Source organism: Schistocerca gregaria, chromosome 4 (assembly GCF_023897955.1).
Source record: "Schistocerca gregaria isolate iqSchGreg1 chromosome 4, iqSchGreg1.2, whole genome shotgun sequence".
NCBI lineage: Eukaryota > Metazoa > Arthropoda > Insecta > Orthoptera > Acrididae > Schistocerca > Schistocerca gregaria.
Genome location: NC_064923.1, coordinates 346,155,236 through 346,179,732, shown reverse-complemented (window position 1 = coordinate 346,179,732; position 24,497 = coordinate 346,155,236). Strand labels below are relative to the sequence as shown.

At 43.7% G+C, this 24,497-nt stretch overlaps 1 pseudogene; it reads left to right on the top strand.

Annotated features, from left to right (window-relative positions):
- Positions 1-857: 857 nt before the first annotated feature.
- LOC126268456 (5S ribosomal RNA) lies at positions 858-975 on the top strand (annotated as a pseudogene).
- The last annotated feature ends 23,522 nt before the right edge of the window (positions 976-24,497 follow it).

The window sequence follows — 24,497 nt, the reverse complement described above, 5'->3', positions numbered from 1 at the left end:
GCAGCACTCCGTCCGAAGAAAATCAGCGGCCACGAGTCTTCCTTCAAGGTTCCAAAAATATGGAAATCACTTGGTAAGAGATCGGGACTTTATGGGGACCTGTAAGGGCGTTCTAGCTTATCTTCTGCAAAGTTTCCGAAGCAAACTTGGCAACATGCGGGCGGGCATTATCCTCCAACAGAAAGATACCGCCCATTAACACTCCTGGGTGTTTGTACTTAGTGGCGCGCTTCAGTTTTCACGACGTGTCCACGTACCACTATGCGCTAGTTCTGCCGCCGTGTTACATAAAGTCAGTGAGCAGCGGGCCCTTGCAATCACAGAAAAGGTCATCATGATTTTCCAGGAGCTGGCGTGCCTGTTGTTTCGACTAAGCTGCAAAAATTTCGCTGGGAAGCCCTTACACATCCTCTGTACAGTTTCGATCTCTCCCCATGCGATTTCCATATTTTTGGAACTCTGAGGAAAGGTGTTCGTGGCTGTCTTCGGATGAAGAGCTGTACGCCTGTGTACCGCGAACATTTTTACATGACTGGTATTGTTCACCTTCTCACGTTTGGATAAGTATATAAAAAGTTACGGTGATAACTTTTGAAATAGTAAATATTTTATTTACTTTTTCCACTGGTCTAATTTTATTTGACTGCCCCTTACAGTATCACATCCTGAAAGTAAACTCATATTCCTTCCATTTAACTGGAAGCAGATGCAAAATTACAGAATCTGGATCTTCACATTTATTTATTTATTTATTTTGCACCATACTTGTTTGCCACGGTGTAAATTTTGATTCATATACGTCAACACTCTCGATCCTGACATTTTAGCGCTCTAATCCGTTGCTCCTGTCAAAATAAGGCAACGGCCTTGCCGCAGTGGATACACCGGTTCCTGTCAGATCACGGAAGTTAAGCGCTGTCGGGCGTGGCCGGCACTTGGATGGGTGACCATCCGGGCCGTCATGTACTGTTGCCATTTTTCGGGGTGCACTCAGCCTCGTGATGCCAATTAAGGAGCTAGTCGACAGAATAGTAGCGGCTCCGGTCAAAGAAAACAATCGTAACGACTGGGAGTGCGGTGTGCTGACCACATGGCCCTCCTATCCGCATCCTCACCTGTGGATGACACGGCGGTCGGGTGGTCCCGATGGGCCACTTGTGGCTTGAAGACGGAGTGCTGTCAAAATTACGTTTACACACCTCTCTCTTGAAAATATGGACTGACGATATGGAAGCAGCAGAAAACGCACGAAGTATTGTACAAGCGTAATGAAATATCCTTGGTGGCTTGCACAGTTGCAAGTGAAATATACAGGATCACTCTATTTTCTCAGTTTGTCAAAAATTTTTAATTACATAGTTACTGTATGATGAACCTGTAATTTAATGGCTAGCCGGTGTGGCCGAGCGGCTCTAGGCCCTTCAATCTGGACCCGTTCGATCGCTACGGTCACAGGTTCGAATCCTGCCTCTGGCATGGATGTGTGTGATGTCTTTAGGTTAGTTAGGTTTAAGTTGTTCTAGGGGATTGATGACCTCAGATGCTAAGTCTCATAGTACTCAGAACCATTTGAACCATTTTTTTTTTTTTTTGAATTTAATGTGCTACGCTTGCATGGGTTTTTGTCTCAAATTGCTAAGTAGTTGACACGTTGGAAACTGACAGCATCATCTTTTCTTAGCATACAGCATAATTTGTAAAGGATGAGCGTCTACATCAAGGCGCACCGTGATGCAATGTTAAGGAAAATACAAACTGTCGAATCACTGTCACTTTGCAGTAGTTTGTTTCATTTCATTTGTATGTCTAACTAACCGTGCTACAATCTCAAAAAGTATCATTTACGCACTTAGCAATATAAACAGTAAATTGCAATGCGTATCTTTTTCACTTTATATCGTAATAACGATGTAAATAACGAAATTATTAAATTTCACTCCTCTACATAATTTTTATTTTGTCCATCAATGTAAACGGAAATAATACGAAGTTTAATACTCCATCACAACACTGTAGCGTAGGTTAAATATGTGGCATTTGAATCAAGTATTATTGTCATAAACATGCTAAATAATTCACAATATAGTTGCAAATGTGGAAGTTTTTCACCACTGCAGAAGACGAATATTATGTGATCAAACGCAGATAATGTTACAATACTTAATTTCTCTAGTTAACCCCGTCTTGTTAAATCTATATCGATCTGTTAGCGTTAGGTGAAAAATTGAAGCAGACTTAGCGCCATTGTATTTACAAAATCTCAGAAAATGGAATTGTAGATTCGAAACGCGCTAAGCAGTGTTAAGAAAAGAAACATATTGTAAATGAAGATGGAATTATTAAAATGTGTACCTATTTTAAAATAGTTTTCAGCTTTCACAAGTGTTACTAGTTACACTTGTTATCCATTTTTAAGTTCCACCTTTCTCCAGACTGATACTGAAATGATACGTCTGTTTAAGTGGCACAGCATGATCCCAGTACGGCTTGTGCACATAATTTTTCATTTATTGTATATGCTGCTCCATGACACTATTGGTCAGAGCAATAAAAGCTTGTTAAATGTGGAATTATGCTTCTTTTTAGGACGAGTAGACAAAAGAACGGAAAGGATGAGTAGAAACGGACGTGTGCTTCGCGTACCCCTCTCAAGAAACACAAAGCAAAATCATTAAAGTTGGAGACATGTGTGATGCAGAAAACGCCGTTGAAATGCAGTCTGCAGAGTAAAAATTGTCCGTCGTTACGCATGCTGTACTGATGTCGAATGCCTCTGCTGAGTGCCAGTTTTCGACGTGGGGACGACTGAAGAGAGGGAGGCGCCTGTGCTATTGTGAACAAAGCTACGGACGTGGGCTGGCAGTATACAGCTCGCCTGTCAGGAGTGTGCTTTACAGAACGTCATATTAATCAACTTGACAGGTAGCTCCAACGTGAAACTGACGTGTAATTTGATAATCGTCACAGAAAAAACTGGAAAAAAACGTGCTGCCATAAAAACGTTCTCCTGAGTTTTCGAGCTAATCTGTGGACCATCGCTTCTCAGGGTGCAGCAGGTGTAACGGAATTACAGCAGAACACTTCTCATGATCGGGTTCACAATCACCTAGAATTTTTTTTTCAGGGCATCATATTCACCGTTTACTAGAAATTATTTATTTCACTATTGCAGTATACATTCGAAGAATTTTAATGTCTGACAGGTCCTGAAACAAAATGTAAGTGATGTATTATGTTTACCATTTTGTAATGTACTACTGTCTACATACATACATAATGTACCGCTGCCTACATTCTGGCTTTAGGAAACATATAGGCACTAGGAGAGGCAATTCTGACGTTGTGGTTGATAATGGAAGCAAGACTAAAAAAGAAATAAACCTGAAAAAAGCTTTCGGCATTGTGAAATGGTGCAAGATGTTCGAAATTCCGAGGAAAATAGGGATAAAAATTAGGGAGAGACGGGTAATACACAACATTTACAAGAGCAAAGTGGGAATAATGAGAGTGGGAGACCAAGAACGAAGTGTTCCGACTAAAAGAAGTGTAAGACAGGTATGTAGTCTTTCATCCCTTCTGTTCAATCAACAAATGGAAGTCCGCCCCCGGTAGCTGAGTGGTCAGCGCTACCGAATGTCAATCCTAAGAGCCTGGGTTAGGTTTCCGACTGGGTCGGAGATTTTCTCCACTCATGGACTGGGTGTTATCATCATTTCATCCCCAGTCAAAGTGGCGTCAAATCGACAGACTTGCACCCGGCGAACTGTTTACCCGACGGGAGGCTCTAGTCAGACGACATTTACATTTTACACGTGGAAGATGCAGTGATGGAAAGGTTCAAGAGTGGAATTTAAATTCAAGGTGAAAGGATATCAACGATACGATTCGCTGATGACATTGCTATCCTCAGTGAAAGTGAAGTAATATTACACGACCTGCTGAATGGAATGAACAGTCTGATGAGTACAGATATGGACTGAAACTAAATCTAAGAAAGAAGAAAGTAATGAGAAGTAGCAGAAATGAGAACAGCGAGAAACTTAGAATCAGGACTGATGCTCACAAAGTAGATGAAGTTAAGAAATTCTGCTACCTATGGAGCAAAATAACCAATGACGGACGGAGCAAGGAGGACATCAAAAGCAGACTGCCAAAACGGGCATTCTTGGTCAAGAGAAGTCTAATAGTATTAAATATAGGCTATATTTGGGGAAGAAATTACTGAGAATGTACGTTTGGAGCACAGCATTGTGTGGTAGTGAAACATGGCTTGTAGGAAAACCGAAACAGCAGAGGATCAAAGCATTTGAGATGAGGTGCTACAGACGAACGTTGAAAATTAGATGACTTATATGGGAGGGAATGAGATTCTGCACAGAATCGGAGAGAAAATGTGTATGTGGGGAACACTGACAAGAAGAAGGGACAGGGTGGCAGGTAATCTGTTGAGACACCAGACAACAGCTTCTATGGTTCAAAAATGGTTATAATGGCTCTAAGAGCTATGGGACTTAACATCTGAGGTCATCAGTCCCCTAGACTACTTAAACCTAACTAACCTAAGGAAATCACACACATCCATGCCCGAGGAAGGACTCGGACCTGCGACCGTAGCAGCAGTGTGGTTCCGGACAGCTTCTATGGTACTAGAAGGAAATGTAGAGGTTAAAAAATCAGATTTTGGAATACATCCAGCAAATATTTGAGGACGTAGGTTGTAAGTGCTACTCTGAGATGAAGATGCTGGCACAGGAGAGGAATTCGTGGCCTGGCCGCATCATACCAGTCAGAAGACTGATGATTCAAAAGACTGTCTACATGACATGATTCTGTAGTAATGTGTATACGAGTACACTCTGTGCTCCATTTCTGTAGACTTTCAGCTTTTGGAGTTCCACTTGAAAATAGCCCGAGGGTCAAAATTGCAATAATGAAATAAACAGTTTCTGCAGTCAACGGCAAATATGATGTCCTTTAAAGTAGATAATAATTTTTACATACGAGAATTGATTATGAGTTGTAAAGCTGATACTGTTTAAACAACGATGAAAATTTCTCGTGTCCGAGGAAATTTTCAATGCGTTCTGAGCTGTCTTCAGGTGTTTATTGACTGGAAAATTGAGGACCTGTAGCAGGGATTAGATTCGAATGTGACGTTAGATCTAATACTACGTTAACAACGTGGGAATACTGTTTGTAAACGTAGGTAAATCTTTGACGATCATGGGTACGAATTTCGATTTTAACATGAAAATATTCTGTTGGGTTGAGATCAGCCCTACAGTAGAAAATGAATAGAGATTGTTCAGTGGTAACAGAATACTTCATTAGACCAAGATCTATCATTCCATGTTCTAAGAAAGTCAGAGGATGCGCTTCGGGAATTCCACATCTAAAACGCGCGCCACACAGTAGTCGTTACTCATTGTCGTATAAGGCCGAGCGCATTCGAAAGGGCGGGACCTAACGTCTTTTCAAAGGTTAGTTTATTAACGATCATGCAGTGGACGAGAGAGGAGCGCACGTTCGCCGTGGCAATTTACTTTTCCAATAGACTTTCGTCATTGCAACCCAGTGTGCATTCAGGAAACAGTTTAATATCGCGCCTGCGAGTCGTGTTCCTCGTAGAAAGTCGATTTTTACGTTGGTAGGTACGTTTATGGATGGTGGTCGTGTACAGAAGAAGAAAACCAGGACCTTTAAGAACCACCAGGACACTAGAGAACGACGAGAAAGTAAGGCTATCGATTTTGAATCACCCGAAGCGGTTTGCCCGCAAACATGCAGATGCTCTTGCAATTTCTGATCGTACGAAATGGTTCAAATGGCTCTAAACACTATGGGGCTTAACAGCAGTACGCTTAGAACTACTTAAACCTAACTAATCTAAGGATATCACACACATCCATGCCCGAGGCAGGATTCGAAACTGCGACCGTAGCATCAGCGCGATTCCGGACTTAAGCGCCTAGAACCACTCATCCACAGAGGCCGCCTTGATCGTACAGTAAGACGAATTCTTCATGAAGACTTGAATTTTCATGCATACATACTGGCAGTAGTGCACACCCTTAATCCACGCAGTTTTGTTTAAGGAAAAAATGACTGCGAAGCCTTATTTGCAAACCTGCCACATGAGGCCCTTATATTCTTCACCGACGAGGCACATTTTCGTTTGCCTGGATGCGTGAATAAACAAAACATGGGAACTGGAGTGACACGAACACCCGACAACAAAATGTTTCAAATGGCCATAAGCACTATGGGATGTAACATCTGAGGTCATCAGTCCCCTATAACTTAGAACTACTTAAACCTAACTAACCTAAAGACATCACACACATCCATGTCCGAGGTAGGATTCGAACCTGTGACCGCAGCGGCCGCATGGTTCCAGACTGAAGCGCCTAGAACCGCTCGGCCACTCTGGCCGGCGAACACCCGACAACTTCATGAACAACCCCTACATACAGAATGTGTGACTATTTGGTGTGCGTTATTCAAAATTGGCATTACTGCCTTATGTTTTTTCGAAGAGACCGATAGTGCAGTTACGGTTCTGAGCTTTATGTCCAGATAACTGAGGAGCTTTTTCTTCCCGAACTTGAAGAAATGAACGTGACGGATGTCTGGTTCCAACAAGAAGGTACCACCGCTCATATGTCGCGAACGTCAAGGAGTCTGTACCGTGAACCCTTCCCCGAGCGTCTCATCTCTTTGAGGGGCGACCTTCAGTGCCCAGCACGCTCGCCAGATTTAGTCCCTGCCACTGTTTCTCATGGGGCTATCTATCTTCGGTCCTTGGTGTACAACAACCGTCCACGGACTCTGTGCGAGCTGAGGAACAATACTCTTGCTGCTATTGCCAACACAGATAACAACACGATGGACAAAGTGGACCTAAACTTCCGATTTCCACTCTCCAGTTGCATTGAGCAGAATGGAGGCCACCTTCGGGATATCATTTTCAAAACTTGAATAAAACTTTAAACGGACCACAACCTGTAAACCGCTCACGTCTTTAGTGGCTTGGGGATTGTGAAATTTTTCATGGTAGGGGTCGGTTAAATAGTATTTCAGTAAAGTTGTTGTACTTGATGCGACTTTCTTCGTGACCATAGCTGTTATTAAAATAATCTTGCAACAAGCACTGTTGTAGCAGTCTAACAAAGTCTAGAAGGGATTGCTGCAGCCAAGCACCTGTAATTTATGCATTTCGCACTACTTCGGGAAGTCCATTGTGGCCCCTTATTACCAAAGACAGAGTTTGATGCGCATGTCGTAATTAACAAGTACATTAAAAACCTAACGGCATTGTAAGGGCTTATTACTAAGTACGAATTTCTTGAAGGAATCTGAACGGTATCTAGTTTTCTGCTCATAATAACCACCTTACCTTGCCTTTTGACATCAGTCACACAAGTTTTCTGTTTTCAGATATCAGGTTTCAGCAACGTGAGAGAGGCATATAGGAGCACATCCTGATATTACTGGTATGAGAAAGCATCTAAACTTTGGTTTCAATACTTACGATTTCGTCATCCATGCCAACCTCCCGTAAACTATATTATGTCGCAGAAAATATCACATTGCGCTGAAAGTATCGAATGATACAGAGTTGGTTTTCTTTAAACTTTCAATTTTTTTTAATCTTCTGACTGATTTGATGCGGTATGCCACAAATTTCATTCCTGTGCCAAACTTTTCATCTCAGAATAGCACTTGCAACTAATGTGCTCAAATAATCGAGAGGAAATATTAATTAATAGCTAAATTTCTTACTGCTTAAGACACAGCGATTCTCCTGTTACAAAATTTCGCAAACGACAGAAAGGGATGGTGGGAAGGTGATTGCTGAAGGTGAGAGGGAAGGAAGGAAAGGAGGTAGGTCGAAAAGGAGAGGTGGGTATGGCAGAGGGTGGGAAGAGGTGGGAAGAACGGGCAGAGGGTGGGGAGGAGAGGGAGGGAGATGTTGGAGGTGAGAGGACGGAAATGTAGCGAGGGACCTGGGAGTCTGTGGCGGGTTTCTGACACTCGGGTGACAAAGATATCAATGACTTGATTTCCAGCGCTAATGGACCAGAGCGTTACACTATTTTACCTCCCTCTACTAAGGTTTGTGCCAGTGATTATGTACGTACCAATGGATCCGGTTCATGTTGTTGAAAATATGTAATTCCATAACAAGGACGCAATTAATCAAGATAATCGCCCAACAAAGTACGGAGTCGCAGCTACTCGTCATGGTCTGCAGAAGATGGCAATTAACTTCATCACATTGCATCTCTGTACAACCACCGCCACAGCGGGCGGGCGGACGGTTTCATAAAGTAGACGAGATTGAGAATTTCTTGTTCTTCTTTTTCGTTACTGCAATTGATAATTGAGCTGCGTCACGATGAGCGTAATTTCCCGCTATAATTCTTCAGTGTTTGTACGACTTTCTAAAGATAAATTATAAACTTTAAGAAAGATGCAACGCCTTCTAGTGGCGTTTCCTGCGGCGTATAAAAGTGTCGCTGTTTAAGGTACGAAACTGTTTCGGTGTGTCCTAAACAGCATTCTCACCTGAAGATGGTGGCCAGATGGATCGCTGAAATATTGTTTCTCGATGAATGTATGATTCGGCTGCAGACCGGCAAGAATATCAAGATCATTCCCAAACCGAACATTCAGTGCGATTTCTGGAAGGTAAACCCGCTTCGTATTCTTCTCTTCCCTTCCCTATATATTTCATATTGAAGTTTCTTGGTCGCTTCTCCCAGAATGTATCCCGGTCGGACCATGCATTTTTCGCTGTCTTTCAGCTAGCATTCGCTTCTCAGTGATGTGTTTATTCGCCAGGAGCGAAACGTGTTTCCGATTCCGCGTTAAACTGTAAGTCGCCTTTTCCGGATGGGATAACTGTCTAGGGATCTGAAACTGAAATTATTGACCCAGGGCATTGTGTCGTAGGCGATTACTGTTACCAGAAAGTACGAGGGCGAGCTGAAGATATGCCTTCGAATTATTTATGTGACAATTCTTCAGATTAAAAAAAAAACGAACTTTAATAAAATCTTACATCTTTATTTTTCACGTCTACGTATTTGTTTCTCAACGTACTCTCCGTGGCGACGCACACATTTCTCCCAACGAGAGACTTGTTTGTTGATACCGTCACTGTAGAATGTTTTACTTTGTTGCCAGAGCCACAACCTCACCTTTGCTTGCACCGCTTCATCACTATCAAAGTGAAGTGCTCGGAGGTATGGTTTAAGTTTTGGAAGCAGTTGAAAATCGGATGGGGTCAAGTCGGTACTTGTAGGAGGCTGGTCGTTCACCGTAGCAGCGCTCATTTGTGGTCTGGCGTTATAATGCTGCATGTATCGACGAAGTCTTCTGCAGTTAGATTACAGCACGCTGTTTCTCACGCCCCTACGTAGTAACGTTATACTCCGCCATGTTACACGCTACAATTCGGAGCCCTGCAGCGGCAGAGGATTGCGAAGTGTCAGCAAAGCGAGAAAACCGGTCAAGTAACGTACATGATAACCGATACTGAGAACAGAATAGAAAATTTGGAGGCATTACTTTTCAGGATACCCTCTTTACTTTTACTTTTAAGGGCTTCTCCGCTCTTCAGCAGTTGTCCTGTATTCCCATCTCCATTCACTTTCACAATCATGGCAGTTTTCCTCTTTCAGATCTGTCTTCCTCATCGTTCCAATTAATTACCACTCTCCATGTTAATCTCGGTCGTTCACATTTCCTCCTCTGGTGCCGACCATTCCGGGATTACTTTTGGTCATCGTCCTTGCTTCATTCGCAGTACGTTGCCTTACCGTTAATACACAATTCTTTGAGCGACTGGTTGTTCCATACCCATTACCTCCCTAATTTCCTCATTTCTACTCTGCTCTGTGGTGGATGTTCTGGCTGTCCATCCGTTTCTATTGTCTGTACTTTGTTTCTCTGCCACCGACCCAAGGTCCACCCTTCTCCACCGTACGTTAGTATACTTTCCACTACTCTTTGCAGAATTCTGTCCTTTGATTTTATTTAAAATATTTTCCACAGAACTTCATGTAGCATATTAATTGCTCATCGTGGGTGCTGGATGGATAATCGATCATAAATATTTAAATTGCTTTACACCTTTCATACCTCGTTGCGGCAATACTATATCCCTTCCATCTCCTCCTCCTCCTACTACTAGACATTCCGTTTTGCTCATATTTATTCTAAGCCCTCCTCGTTCAAATAATTCCACTATTATTTTTATCAGAAATTTGACATCCTCTCGAAAAGTGTGCTATCAGTACTTGATCATCACGAAATACTAATGATCAAATAGAACCATACTGGAAAAGGATTGCCATACCTCCGCATGGCTGATTCCACCGTTCCAATATATAACGCATATACATTTTAAACAGTGCCGTCGATATAGTACAACCCAGTCTAAGTCCATGTTTGGAATGTCTCACTCACCTTTCTCCGTACTTTAACTGCTGCGTAAGATTCGTGGTATATTCTCCGAATTAGGGATACTTGTTTTGCTTCTACATCTTCATACTCTATCGCTTCCCATAGTGCGTTGATGGGTACAGAATCACACGCTTTTTCTGAATCCACAATTATTTGGTATTCCGGCTGACCCTTAGAATACGCTCTCCCAGTTATTTGTCTGAGGCTAAAAATATGTATATTATACATCCATTCTCCTTCTATACATCTATAAATTGAAGTTCCCCTCCGCCTTTGTGTGCCTACGCATGAAGGATAACATCATGACCTACTGTAGGGATTTTGATAACATTTTCAGTTTTAGGTACACTGGTTCACGAGGAAGCTCCGTGCACATAATTCATACGTATTTGGTGTAAATTGACTGAAGTATGATGAATTATAGTAGCCCGCCGCGTTTATCCTGTCTCTGTGCAGATGGTGTTCTCAGAGTCTGTTGCAGCGATTTTTACCAGCACGGCCGCCCTGCCGACGGTTGAGCTGCTTGGCAGCCCGCGTACACGTCCAAGTGGCGCAGTACGCCGGACAGTGGCCTGTGTTGCTTAAATCGTATAAATTATATGAAACTGATGGTATTCATTTACGTAACATTCTTCTGCGGTTCTTAATCATAATTCTGCGCTGTAACAAATATGTCTGAGAAGGCCGCACGAAGAATCGGGTTTTGGTGGAGGGGTGGGGGGGGGGGGAGGGGGGGGGGGGAATCTTGATGGTCGGTACCTACTTGAGCTAGGAACATAGGATGGTATGTTTTTGGTTTCACCCCGGACCAGCGACCATTTGTATAGCCACTCGAATATAGGTCTTCTGTAGCTATGTTACAGTATATTAAACGAGGTTTCAACAGCGAACCGGAGCTGGCGCCCAGGCAAATTGGGCAAGTAGATGAATTCCTTCTGTAAAAGAGTTTAATTCTGCTGAAATTATTGCTCAACTATTGGCACCATTTGTATATGCACCAATTCGGATTTAACGTGCAAAAACGAGTAAAACATGCAAAAACACGTTTTTCTGGGAGGCTTTCGAAACATGCCGCTTCTATACTTCAGACTTGTAGTATCGGTTCAAACGTTGAACAAAGGTAAATAAATGGATAAAGTCAAAACGAAAATCTGTTTCCGTTGTCGAGATTCGATGGCTTAATGTCGAGCTACATGTAGTACGAAACATTTGTTCTCGTGTGAACTGAATACAGGGAAATGGTTTAAAGCGAATCAAATAAAAAAAACTACATTATTACTACAAAACTGAAACTTTAAAAATATAGCTTCATTAGTATATTATGTACAAGAAACATGTTTTTGTGATGTATTTCACGCGCAATACATCTGTGTTTCAGACTTGTTTGAATCAGTTCAACTTTTGTAAGAAGGTAGACAATATATGTAATTAATGGCTGTCCTGTTTTATGAAAGCTTTATCCGTTGCCAATGTAGAACCAACATTGTTCGAAAGACAATAAAAAACATACACTGGATCAGTCTTCACCCGAGTCAACAAAAATCTGCATCCAGTAGAATGAAAATAGCATAAAAAAGGCAAATATGTTTTGGGCAGAGCTAGAGAGTTAAACGAAGGTAACTAGCTGTTCGACTTATCTGGCACCTCGAAAGACATTTAAATCAAAACATTTTAACTTATTCGCAGTTTTTTTTTTGAGTTAACCCTGCTTTTTCAGCACAGTGAGCTCTCTTAGCTGCTAGGTGTTTGCGCAACTACATCTTGCAACTTATAGCCTAAGTCCCTTCTCCTGGGCCCAAAATCCAGAACATTTTACAGGCATGGTAAACATACGAGGATGTATCATGTTCTACGACACTACACGACGTATCGTGTCACTTTGCTTGACACGAGGCGTTATACAATGAAGTGCCAGAGAAACTGGTACAGGCAAGCGTATTCAAATACTGAGATATGTAATCGAGCAGAATACGTCGCTGCGGTCGGCAACGCCTATAGAAGACGACAAGTGTCTGGTGCAGTTGTTAGATCGGTTACTGCTGCTACAATGGCAGGTTATCAAGATTTAAGTGAGTTTGAGCGTGCTGTTATAGTCCGCGCACGAGCGATGGGACACAAACTCTCCGAAGTAGCGATGAAGTGCGGAGTTTCCCGTACCACCGTTTCACGAATGTACCGTGAATATCAGGATTCCGATAAAACGTCAAATCTCCGACAACGCTGCTGCCGGAAAAACATCCTGCAAGAACGAGACCAATGACTACTGAAGAGAATCGTTCAACGAGAGAGAAGTGCAACCATTCTGAAAATTGCTGCAGATTTCAATAGTGGGCCATCAACAAATGTCAGCGTGCTAACCATTCAACGCATCATCATCGATATGGTCTTTCGAAGCTGAAGGCTCACTCGTGTGCCCTTGATACTGCCCGTCAACACCGACATTGGACTGTTGATAACTGGAAACGTGTTGCCTAGTAGGGCGAGTCTCGTTTCAAATTGTATTCAGCGGATGAATGTGTACGGGTATGGAGACAGCCTCATGAATCCACTGACCCTTCATGTCAGTAAGGGAGTATTCAAGTTGGTGGAGGCTCTGCAATAGTGTGGGGCGTGTGCAGTTGGAGTGATATGGGACCACTGATTCGTCTAGATATGACTCTGACAGGTGACACGTACGCAAAAGCCCTGCGTGTTCCACTACATCCATTCATGTCCATTCTGCATTCCAACGGACTAGGGCAATTCCATCAGGACAACGCGACACCATACACGTCCAGAATTGCTACAGAGTGGCTCCATGAACACTCTTCTAATTTTAAACAGTTCCGCTGGCCACCAGACTCAACAGGAATGAACATTATTGATCATATCTGGGATGTCTTGCAACGTGCTGTTCAGAAGAGATCTCCACCCCCTCGTATTCTTACGGATTTATGGACAGCCTTGCCGAATTCATAGTGTCATTTCCCTCCAGCACTATTTCAGACATTAGTCGAGTCTATGCCACGTCGTGTTGCTGCACTTCTGCGTGCTCTCGGGGGCCCTACACGATACTGGGCAGGTGTACCAGTTTCTTTGGCTCTTCAGTGTACTACTGATATGGGTACTAATACTAACAAGTTCTAAAGATCGAATATGTGAAGATGCTTTGATGTAAATGTCTCTGAAGCTGCCAGATAAGTCGAAAAGCTAGTTCTCTTCTTTTACATCCGTGGCTCTGTCCAGGTCGCATTCGCCTTTTTTGTGCTGTGATAGAAGTATTTTGCACTCTGGTTTACAGAGGTGTAAAGAGGGGACAACATTGGGAGCTATAAGGCAACAATGACCGGGGTGTTCATTCTTTCCATATGCTCATCCCGAGATTCAGCTCCATAGAAGTATCTCGTGGATTTCGAGAGCGCTATCAGTGAAGTTGTGTTTTTGTTGTGTGTTACGAAAATGGAACAGTGGAATTTAGAGCAACGTTATGCTTTCACGTTTTGTGTCAAACTTGGGGAATCCGCGAGTGTGAGCTTTTATAAGTTGAAACAGGCATATGGGGAGAATTCCTTATCAAGAGAACAAGTTTTTTGGCGGCACAAATCATTTTTGGAAGTCCGAAACACGTTGAGATGAACTTCGCTCAGAGAGATCTTCAACTTAAAAAACACACGAAAACCTCGAATGTGCGTGTGCTCATGTGAGATCAGACAGATGTTTAGCAATAAAGATGATGGGTGACCTGTTAAACCGTACATCAGATTTTGACCGGAGTTTTGCACGTACAAAAGGATTGTGCCTAACAACCTAACAGAAGAGCAATCGAAGAAACGTAATCATTGATCTTCTTAAGATGACTATCAATGTCCACGAATTGTTCTGTCGTGTGATCACAGTTGATGAGACGCTCCTGGATGCTTGAGTACGATCCTAAGAAAAATCGGCAAAGTGATGATCCTGCAGCTTGTACTCGTAATGTTGAAAGCGACGATTAGTTGTACATCTTTCGAAAGCCGTCTGTGCCGGTCAAAACTTGGAGGTAACAAATCGTTTCTGGCTCCTTCCAGGTAAAAGGGATTCCTCAAATCACGGACAAGCATACATTTTCAGTATCACTTTATGCGTTTGGTCGTTTACTAGTCGATGGTTATGAATATTACGTTATTTGTGATAAAAAAAATTAGTAGAGTGCCAAATAACATTGTAAATTTAATAAAAGTTCATCCGATTACACGTATTTTCCTCATTATATAAATTGTAATATAAATAATAAATAAAATGACTGTGTTGAAAATAAAAAAAACTGACGAACGGAACTCGATCCAGCGATCCAGCGGCTTGAACACCAAACAGTTTTTTAAAAAAAAATTGTTCTATATTGTTCTTTGAATACGTTCAGGGCGGACGTCCGATGACATCCGTTCAGTTTGTTCGATGATCCGTTCGCACAGTTTTTTTTATTATAAAGGGTAGCTAATGCTCTGACCGAACACGCTGAGCTGCTGTGCCGGCACCACGCGGCTGAAGGCGCTTCATGGTAAAAATAGCCAGGCACAGCTATATGTATTTGACGACCGAATTTATCTTGCGACTTTCTCAAAAACGCTTGAGAAGTACGCGCTACTGCTCACACATTTTGTTGTCCTCGTGGAGTACTACGAGTGTACGAAATTTGCAGTAAATCCGAGTTCCAAACGTCGTGGCCTCCCCTTGTCAGATATTTTCTGAAGCGAAAGAAGCTCGAATGAGCTAATCAAAGATCAAAAGAATTCTGATTTTCTTTTCTGACAGTAGGGGTATCGTACATAAAGAATTTGTTCCTCCAGGAGAATCCGTCAACCAAGTGTTCCACAAAGATGTCTTTGAAAAGTTCAGGAAAAGGGTGAATCGAGTTCGACCAGACATTGGAGACAAGTGGATGCTGCATCGTGACAACGGCCCATGTTATACTGCCACTTCCACCACGGAATTTTTGACCTGAAACTGCATTCCTGTTCTTCCACATGAACTGAGTCCTTGTGACTTTTTTGTTTTGCTGAAAATGGAAAATGTCTTATGAGGACATCATTTTGGGAGTCTGGAGAACATTCAAAAGAATGTGAGTGGCAGGTTAACAGTCCTACCAGTTTAAAATTTTCAGCGCTGCTACCAAGTCTGAGAACGACTCCACCGGTGAAGAGCACCCGAAGGGAACTGCTTTAACAGGGACAATATTATTGTTGATAGTTAAAAAATTCAGTCTCATTGCGTTTCTCACACAGCTCGTAGATGACGTTACTCCTATCTACAATGCGCGGTTGTGCTGAAATGCTAATCGTTTACACGTGGAAGCATATGGTACGCTTTGTCTTCTGTTGCACTCCGGCTCCTTAGCGTTGCAGTCTAGTGTCCAGCAGTGTAGTGCGGAGAGAGCAGCCGGCCTGCCCAGGGAGCGCTGCGCGGCACGTGTGAGCGGCCGGCGCCTCACATGTCGTCGCTGCCCACCCGGCGACGTCAGGCCGCGATCGTCACGTTCAGAGCGGCGCCCGTGACCCGCGGCACGTTCCCTACCACCCCTCCGTACGCCATTTCACGGAAAACTCTGCACCATGGGCGATGTTTCATTTCCCTACGTGTTCTCATAAATTCGTTCCCTCGTGCACCTGTACCAATCTACACTACACGACAAAGACGAAATAAAAAATTAAGATACTAACGCGATCATCGAAAAGCTAAGAAATAAATATGGTACAAATAAACAGTTAATTCCACAGTAACAGAGTTTCAATAACACGAAAAGTGTAGAAGTCGGTGAATTATTGATACGCTTCTTGAACTACACTACTAGCCAATAAAGTTGCTACACCAAGAAGAAATGCAGATGATAAACGGGTATCCATTGGAGAAATATATTATACTGGAACAGACATGTGATTGCATTTTCACACAATTTCGGTGCATAGATCCTGAGAAATCAGTACCCAGAACAACCACCTCTGTCTGCAATAACTGCCGTGATACGCCTGGACATTGAGTCAAACAGAGCTTGGATGGCGTGTACAGGTACAGCTGCCCATGCAGCTTCAACACGATACCACAGTTCATCAAGAGTAGTGACTGACGTATTGTGACGAGCCAGCTCGGCCACCATTGACCAGACGTTTCCAGTTGGTGAGAGATCTGGAGAATGTGCAGGCCAGGGCAGCAGACGAACATTTTCTGGACCCAGGAAGGCCCGTACAGGACCTGGAACATGCGGTTGTGCATTATCCTGCTCAAATATACGGTTTCGCAGGGATAGAATGAAGGGTAGAGCCACGGGTCGTAACACATCTGAAATGTAACGCCCACTGTTCAAAGTACCGTCAATGCGAACAAGAGGTGACCGAGACGTGTAACCAATGGCACCCCATACCATCACGCCGGCTGATACGCCAGTATGGCGATGACGAATACGAAATGGTTCAAATGGCTCTGTGCACTATGGGACGTAACATCTATGGTCATCAGTCCCCTAGAGCTTAGAACTACTTAAACCTAACTAACCTAAGGACATCACACAACACCCAGCCATCACGAGGCAGAGAAAATCCCTGAACCCGCCGGGAATCGAACCCGGGAGCCCGGGCGTGGGAAGCGAGAACGCCACCGCACGTCCACGAGATGCGGGCATGACGAATACACGCTTCCAATGTGCGTTCACCGCGATGTCCCCAAACACGGATGCGACCATCATGATGCTGTAAATAGAACCTGGATTCATCCGAAAAAATGACGTTTTGCCATTCGTGCACCCAGGTTTGTCGTTGAGTACACCATCGCAAGCGTTCCTATCTGTGATGCTGCATCAAGGGTATCCGCAGCCATGGTCTCCTAGCTGATAGTCCATGCTGGTGCAAACGTCGTCGAACGGTTCGTTCAAATGGTTGTTGTCTTGTATACGTCCCCATGTGTTGACTCAGGGATCGAGATCTAGCTGCACGATCCGTTACAGCCATGTGGATAAGACGGCTGTAATTTCGACTGCCAGTGATACGAGGCCGTTGGGATCCAGCACCTCGTTCCGTGTTACCCTCCTGAACTCACCGATTCCATATTCTGCTAACAGTCATTGGATCTCGACTAACGTGAGCAGCAATGTCGCGATACGATAAACCGCAATCGCGACAGGCTACAATCCGACCTTTACCAAAGTCGGAAACGTGATGGTACGCATTTCTCCTCCTTACACGAGGCATCACAACAACGTTTCACCAGGCAACGTTGGTCAACTGCCGTTTGTGTATGAGAAATCGGTTGAAAACTTTCCTCATGTCAGCACCTTGTGTGAATGCTCCTAAAAACTAATCATTTGCACATTACAGCATCTTCTTCCTGTCAGTTAAATTTCGCGCCTGCAGCACGTCATCTTCGTGGTGTAGAAATTTTTATGTCCAGTAGTGTACTATGGGCAGTTGTGTTCAGGAGCATTCTCTTTTTCATAAATATACTATAGTACGTGACAGAGATATTCTAAGATATTACTTGAACACTCTTATTACCGGTGTTCACTGTACCGGTAATACGAGCTCTCGTCAGCAGTGAAGGTGCAAGAGATGTCTGCCATCCGCTGTTTGGAGGGACTTGTCAACACAACTCTGCTCCGATCATTTTGGTAGACTTTCCAGATCCTGGAGCCGCTAATATTCGATCAAGCAACTTTTCAATTGGCATCGCGAGGATAAGTGCACCACGTACCAGTCCTCCAGCCAAGAAACATTTCTTGGTTGTGCCGCGAATCGAACCCCAGTCCTCTCCATGGGAGCCGTCTTTGCTGACCATTCAGCTACGAACACGGACTGTACTGGTGCAGATGAAAAGTTTTATGAAATGAGCACCTTAACTGAAGGTTACCCAACTGCACTGTAGTATTTCCATGACTGTAGGAAGTTTTCATAAAGCATCATGTTTACTTGGTTTCATTGTGCAGATCGCCTAGTTTATCTGATCTGTATTTTAAATTTTTTATTGTAAAGTTTTCTTATAATGTTCAGATATAGGAGGTGCGTCAATAAAGTAATGGACTGATTTTCATTGCAAGATATGGCAACCCTGGAGGCTAGCGTAGGCGCAGTATCTTTGTCCTTGGTCTATAAGCTGCTTCTAGTCCAAGCAGAACATGCAACTGCTCATTCGTGAGTTGTGCTGTAATAAATTAACACGTGTTTTTGTCTTTCGTCACGGAAATGGAATCGCATAGTATTGCGCAACGGTATACCATTTTCTTGTGCTTGTAATTGGGTGAAAACGCGACGACAACTGACGGTAAGCTTCAGAAGGCTTTTGGAGAGGAGGTTATGTCTAGAGTTCAAGTTTTTCGTTGGCGTAAAATGTTTAGTGAAGGCAGACCAAAAACAGCTCGCCTGTCAAAGTCACAAGTGAAATGCATGCTTGCATGCTTCTTTGATTCCAAGGAAACTGTTCATAAAGAGTAGGTGCCTCCTGGACAAACAGTTTACTAATATTACTACAAAGAAATTTTAGAAAGACTTCATAAAAGAGTTCTTCGTGTCCGTGCCAACATTGCTGATAATCTAATTCTGCATCACGATAATGCGCCATCCCATACTGCTCTGCCAGTACAGCAATTCTTAACCTCAAAACAAATTTCAGTACTGCCACAGCCACCTTATTCACCAGATATCGCTTCGTGCGACTTTTTTCTATTTCCAAGAGTCAAAACGGTGGTCAAGGGATACCATTTTCAAACAACGCAAGATGTCCAAAAAGTTGTGACGAGGGTCTTGGAAGATATTTCGGAAGATGAGTTCCAGAAATGTTACCATCAATGGCAGAAGCGCTGGAAAAATGTGTTTGCAATCATAGGGGAACCACTTTGAAGGAGACAACACTAAACTTGACTAAAACGGTAAGCAACATTTTTTTTCACATCAGTTTCATTACTTTATTGTCGCACCTCGTAATTGACTGAGGCCTACGTGCCAGTAGGAGTGTCCTTGCCTCGGAGGTTATTTGAATCTGTGCAAAGTGATGTGCACCCGTTGTCAGTAGCCAGTAGAGAGAGTGAGAGAGAAAACTGTCAACGAGTGGTCGCCGCATGGAGCGTAGTTTTCAGGTTGGATGTTCTGTTTGCTACCGGTTTCCAGGTAGCAATCATGTGATTCCTCTCCTATACCCTTTATTTCGGATTTAGTTCCGATCCAAAATTAACTTCATCTTACAGCCTGCCATGACTGGTTACCGACCTCACAGAGCGACCTGGGTGTATCTGTCCGTATTCAGTACAATGAATAAATGTGATATGTGAACTCTGAACCAACTTTGTCACTTGGATATCTTCCTTCATATACCCACTCCCTCGATAGTTTGACCCGGTTTCTTCTTCTCCTGTAAATCAGTGCAGAAAAAAGCAATTCCTAAAGATGAAGAATGGTGTGAATAGGTGGTTGACGTGGGGTGTGTCTGCCGTTACTGGGGCTTTCCACCTGGAGATCGCAACACAACATGATCAGAGGAAGTGCACATGCAGCTCATCGTCGTCTTCCGGTGTTTGTAGGAGGTCGAATTGATGGTGTGAGGAACACGAGAGCGTCACACTGTCAGATCGCACAGATCATTGGGTGTAGTCCTGTAACTGCAGAATGAGTGGTGATCTGATGGACGCAGTAGAACTGCGTGTCTAGAAGAATAGGCACAAGTCCTTCTAGAAGGACTAGAAGATCGTATTATTGTTCTACTGACTCTAATCAATAGACAGACAACAATTGAAATCCGAGCAAATGTTATAGGCTACACGTACTGTCGGGAACAAATTACTTCGAAGTGGGTTGAGATCCCGAACTGCGAGACTTCGTTTACCGCTGACACTATTCCATAGACAACAGAGATATGCACTATGTAGTACCAGAGACAACCGCCACACTGAGAGACATTCTGTGGTGGTCAGTGACGAATCTAACTGCTGGTTGTGTCTGCAGAGGAGCTGCTTAAGCGTCACAGGATGCAGCGATTTTCGAGACCTTTACCTCTCCAACTCTGAAACCATGCTGAGGTAGCAATAGGATATTATACAAACACTTGTGGTAATTGTTGAAGATGGCTCAATGCCTGCCAGTATATGACAAGATGGTAAAAACTGTAGTCATACCTTCATGACCAGTGTGGTTGATTGGCATATTCTAACAGGATAATGCAATACTCGTCGTAGCAGTTCACACCACAAACGCCTAAAGGAATGCAAAAATCTCCGATTGACTTGCCCATCCCCCATTTTTGTCAATCATACGGCACATCTGTGAAGCGATGGGAAGCCGTATACTTCCATAAGAGTCTCCAGTCAGCAATCATCATGAATTGACACAGAATGTGTTTCAGGCATAACAAGGCGTTCCTCAATATGATTTCTTCGATTCGTCAACTAATTCAGCAGGGAGAAGGGGGGGAGGTAGAGGGAGAGGGCAATATCTCATTTTGTTGAAGTAAGTTTACGGTTTCGTGGTCTGAATTACCTTGGATGCAGCAATTACTGTGCCGACTTCCAATGATACCCGGGGCATATCTCATCACGGCTCCTACCATCTCACCGTTACGACGTATCAGAAACAAAGCAGTCGTCTGATATTTATTTACTATCATTATAATTAAATACAGGATGATTATATGCTAAAGGGTTTCTGTCTGGAAGGTGCACCTGACAGGAGAAGTAATGAAAAATTTAGTATCAAACACTGTCGCAGCTTCTTTTGTGAAAACAACAGTTGTTATGGAATGAGAAGTAAATGGTAGTAGGCAACAGAGCTTATGTTCTTTCTGGTTTTCTCAACGTCCAGAAATCCATAGATATGAATCTGATCCTTAGCCTAGTAAATAAAAGAGATTGAAGACAAGTGACAAAGATGGTTCAGAGTTCACCTATCACAGAACTTAGTACCTTGTTCTTAAAGAGAAAGCATCATCAAATGAGAAGGCAGAATGATGGGATTGCTACTATTCAGCATATATAGAGCTGTATTAGGAGACATAGGCTGCAGGAACATGTGTTTGAGATTCACACATAAATATTCCAGATGACAACTACAACGACAGGTTGTTTACGTGGGCAGTTCCGACAGCGACCTCTATGACGAGCGGCGCCCAAAACGCCTATAGGTGGCACCCACAACGTCACTAAGAGACGCTCCGAATATGGCATTAATTGCTTCTGATTTGTCACACGCCAGCAAATAGGTCTTAGCTTATCCGCACGCCATTCTACCATGGAGTCATCAGTTCCTGCCGAATTCCTACGACCACGCTAACGTAGACGTTAGGCTACTGCAGATACAATGAGCTACCAGGCATCGAAAGTCAGCCTGTCTGACGGTGGCGTCCATGGATTCTGTACGTCAGGACTGGGTATCTGCTGGTTCTTATTGACTTTAGTGATTGTGTCAAGGACAGTCGTCCTGATAGTGATGCGTCTGGAGATAGACTTATACTGTACAAACTCTACAATGATAGTGGCCACACCAGACTTGCACTACGTGATCAAAAAGTATCCGGACACACCCAGAAACATACGTTTTTCATATTAGGAGTATTTTGCTGCCACCCACTCCCAGGTATTCCATATCAGCGACCTCAGTAGTCACTAGACATCGTGAGAGAGCAGAATAGGGCGCTCCGCGGAACACACGGACTTCGAACGTGATCAGGTGACCGGGTGTCACTTGCTTCATACGTCTGTACGCGAGATTTCCACACTCCTAAACATCCCTAGATCCACTGTTGACGATAGTCAAGTGGAAACGTGGAGGGACAACTACAGAACAAAAGCGTGCAGGCCGACTCCGTCAGTCAAATGGTTCAAATGGCTCTGAGCACCATGGGACTTAACATCTATGGTCATCAGTCCCCTAGAACTTAGAAATACTTAAACCTAACTAACCTAAGGACATCACACAACACCCAGTCATCACGAGGCAGATAAAATCCCTGATCCCGCTGGGAATCGAACTCGGGAACCCAGGCGCGGGAAGCGAGAACGCTACCGCACGACTGGCAGAGACCGCCGTTAGTTGAAAAGGGTCGTAATGTGTAATAGGCATGAATCTATCCAGACCATCACACAGGAATTCCGAACTGCATCAGGATCCACTACAAGTGGTATGAAAGTTAGGCGGGAGGTGAGAAAATTTGGATTTTATGGTCGAGCGGCTGCTCATAAGCCACACATGGCGCCGGTGAATGCCAAACGACGCCCCGCTTGATTTAAGGAGCGTAAACATTGGACGATTGGACAGTGGAAAAACGTTGTGTGGAGTGACGAATCACGGTACACAATGTGTCCATCCAATGGCAGAGTGTGGGTATGGCGAATGCACGGTGAACGTCATCTGTCAGCGTGTGTAGTGCCGACAGTAAAATTCGGAGGTGGTGGTGTTATGGTATGGTCGTGTTTTTCATAGAGAGGGCTAGCACCGCTTCTTGTTTTGCGTGGCACTATCACAGCACAGGCCCACATTTATGTTTTAATCACCTTCTTGTTGCCCACTATTGAAGAGTAATTCGGGGATGGCGACTGCATCTTTGAACACGATCGATAACCTGTTCATAATGCAAGACCTGTGGCGGAGTGGATACACGACAATAACATCATTGTAATGGACTGCCCTGCATAGAGTCCTGACTTGAATCCAATAGAAGACCTTTGGGATGTTTTGGAACGCCGACTTCGTCCCAGGCCTCATAGTGCTATGCCGATACCTCTCCTCTGTGCAGCACTCCGTGAAGAATGGGCTAACATTCCCAAGAAACCTTTCAGCAACTGATTGAACGAATGACTGCGAGAGTGGAAGCTGTCATCAAGGGAGCTAGCACCATATTGAATTTCAGCATCACCGACGGAGGGCGACCCGAACTTGTAAGTCATTCAGCTAGGTGTCCGGATTCTTTTGATCACATAGTTTAGGCATCTGTCAGAGATTTTGACATCAAAACAGCTGCTCTGGCGCTTGAAGATAGGCAAACCGAATCCAAGAGTGTCGCAAGGGATGCCTAATCCTCAGGCGTTAGAGCATCCTGCACTCTGTCTTGTTTCGAAATTACCGACAGGTACCTTTCTAACGTGCTCAGCAAAGGTACGTGGTTGGCATCGAGGGTATTGAAGCAATGGGGAGTCTTCCTGGGACCCTTTACCGTTTATTTCACGCTCATGGTAATGTCACAATTCCGCGTGTTTACGCAACAGAAGGTGGGAAAACAGGAGATGTTGAAAAAGCATAAGTACTCTTCACCGCTTCGAATCACGTTCAAATTTCGTCGAATGGTTTTGAACGGTCCATCATGGCTCCAACGTGTGCACAAGAACAGAAACTGCTGCCGCGCTGCACTCCAAAGGCGTGCGATCACATTCAATGTGGATGCAACCCCACAAAGTCCATACAGAAGGGTTAAAATGTTCGAGGGTGTAGCAGTATCAAAGGATGTCAATGACATGTTCCTATTGCTCATTGCAATGCGAACTGTCGTTTTCGATCGTGAAGTGTGTGGTAATCAACACCCCCAAGGTTCTTGTTAAAGTAAAGCGTCTTTGGTTTTCTCATATACCGGGGGATCTTGTCTTGCGTTGGGAGTGCACATAAGGTCACTACATACAACTTATCTGGGAGGTAACGTCTGTAGCTTTGTGAGGCTGGTCGCAGATGAGTAAGTTGTATACTGGGTGATGACATTGCTAGCAGATTGTTACAAATTGCAGACAGGCCTCCATATGACTAGCATTTGATACAAAGACTGGCAGCTGACCATGAACGTAAATAAGCATTATGTAAATTCGGATAAATAGTCTAAATTTTCAGATTTGCTGGAGAGTTTCTGTGAAGTCTGGAGGGTAGGAGACGAGATACTTACGGAAGTAAAGCTGTGAGGACGGGACGTACTTGAGTACATGAGTTGGTAGAGCACTTGCCCACGAAAGGCAAAAATCCTCAGATCGAGATACAGTCTGTCACACAGTTTTATTCTGCCAAGAATTTGTAAATTAGCGTACACTTCGGTGCAGAACGAATATTTCATTCCGTGATTAGATG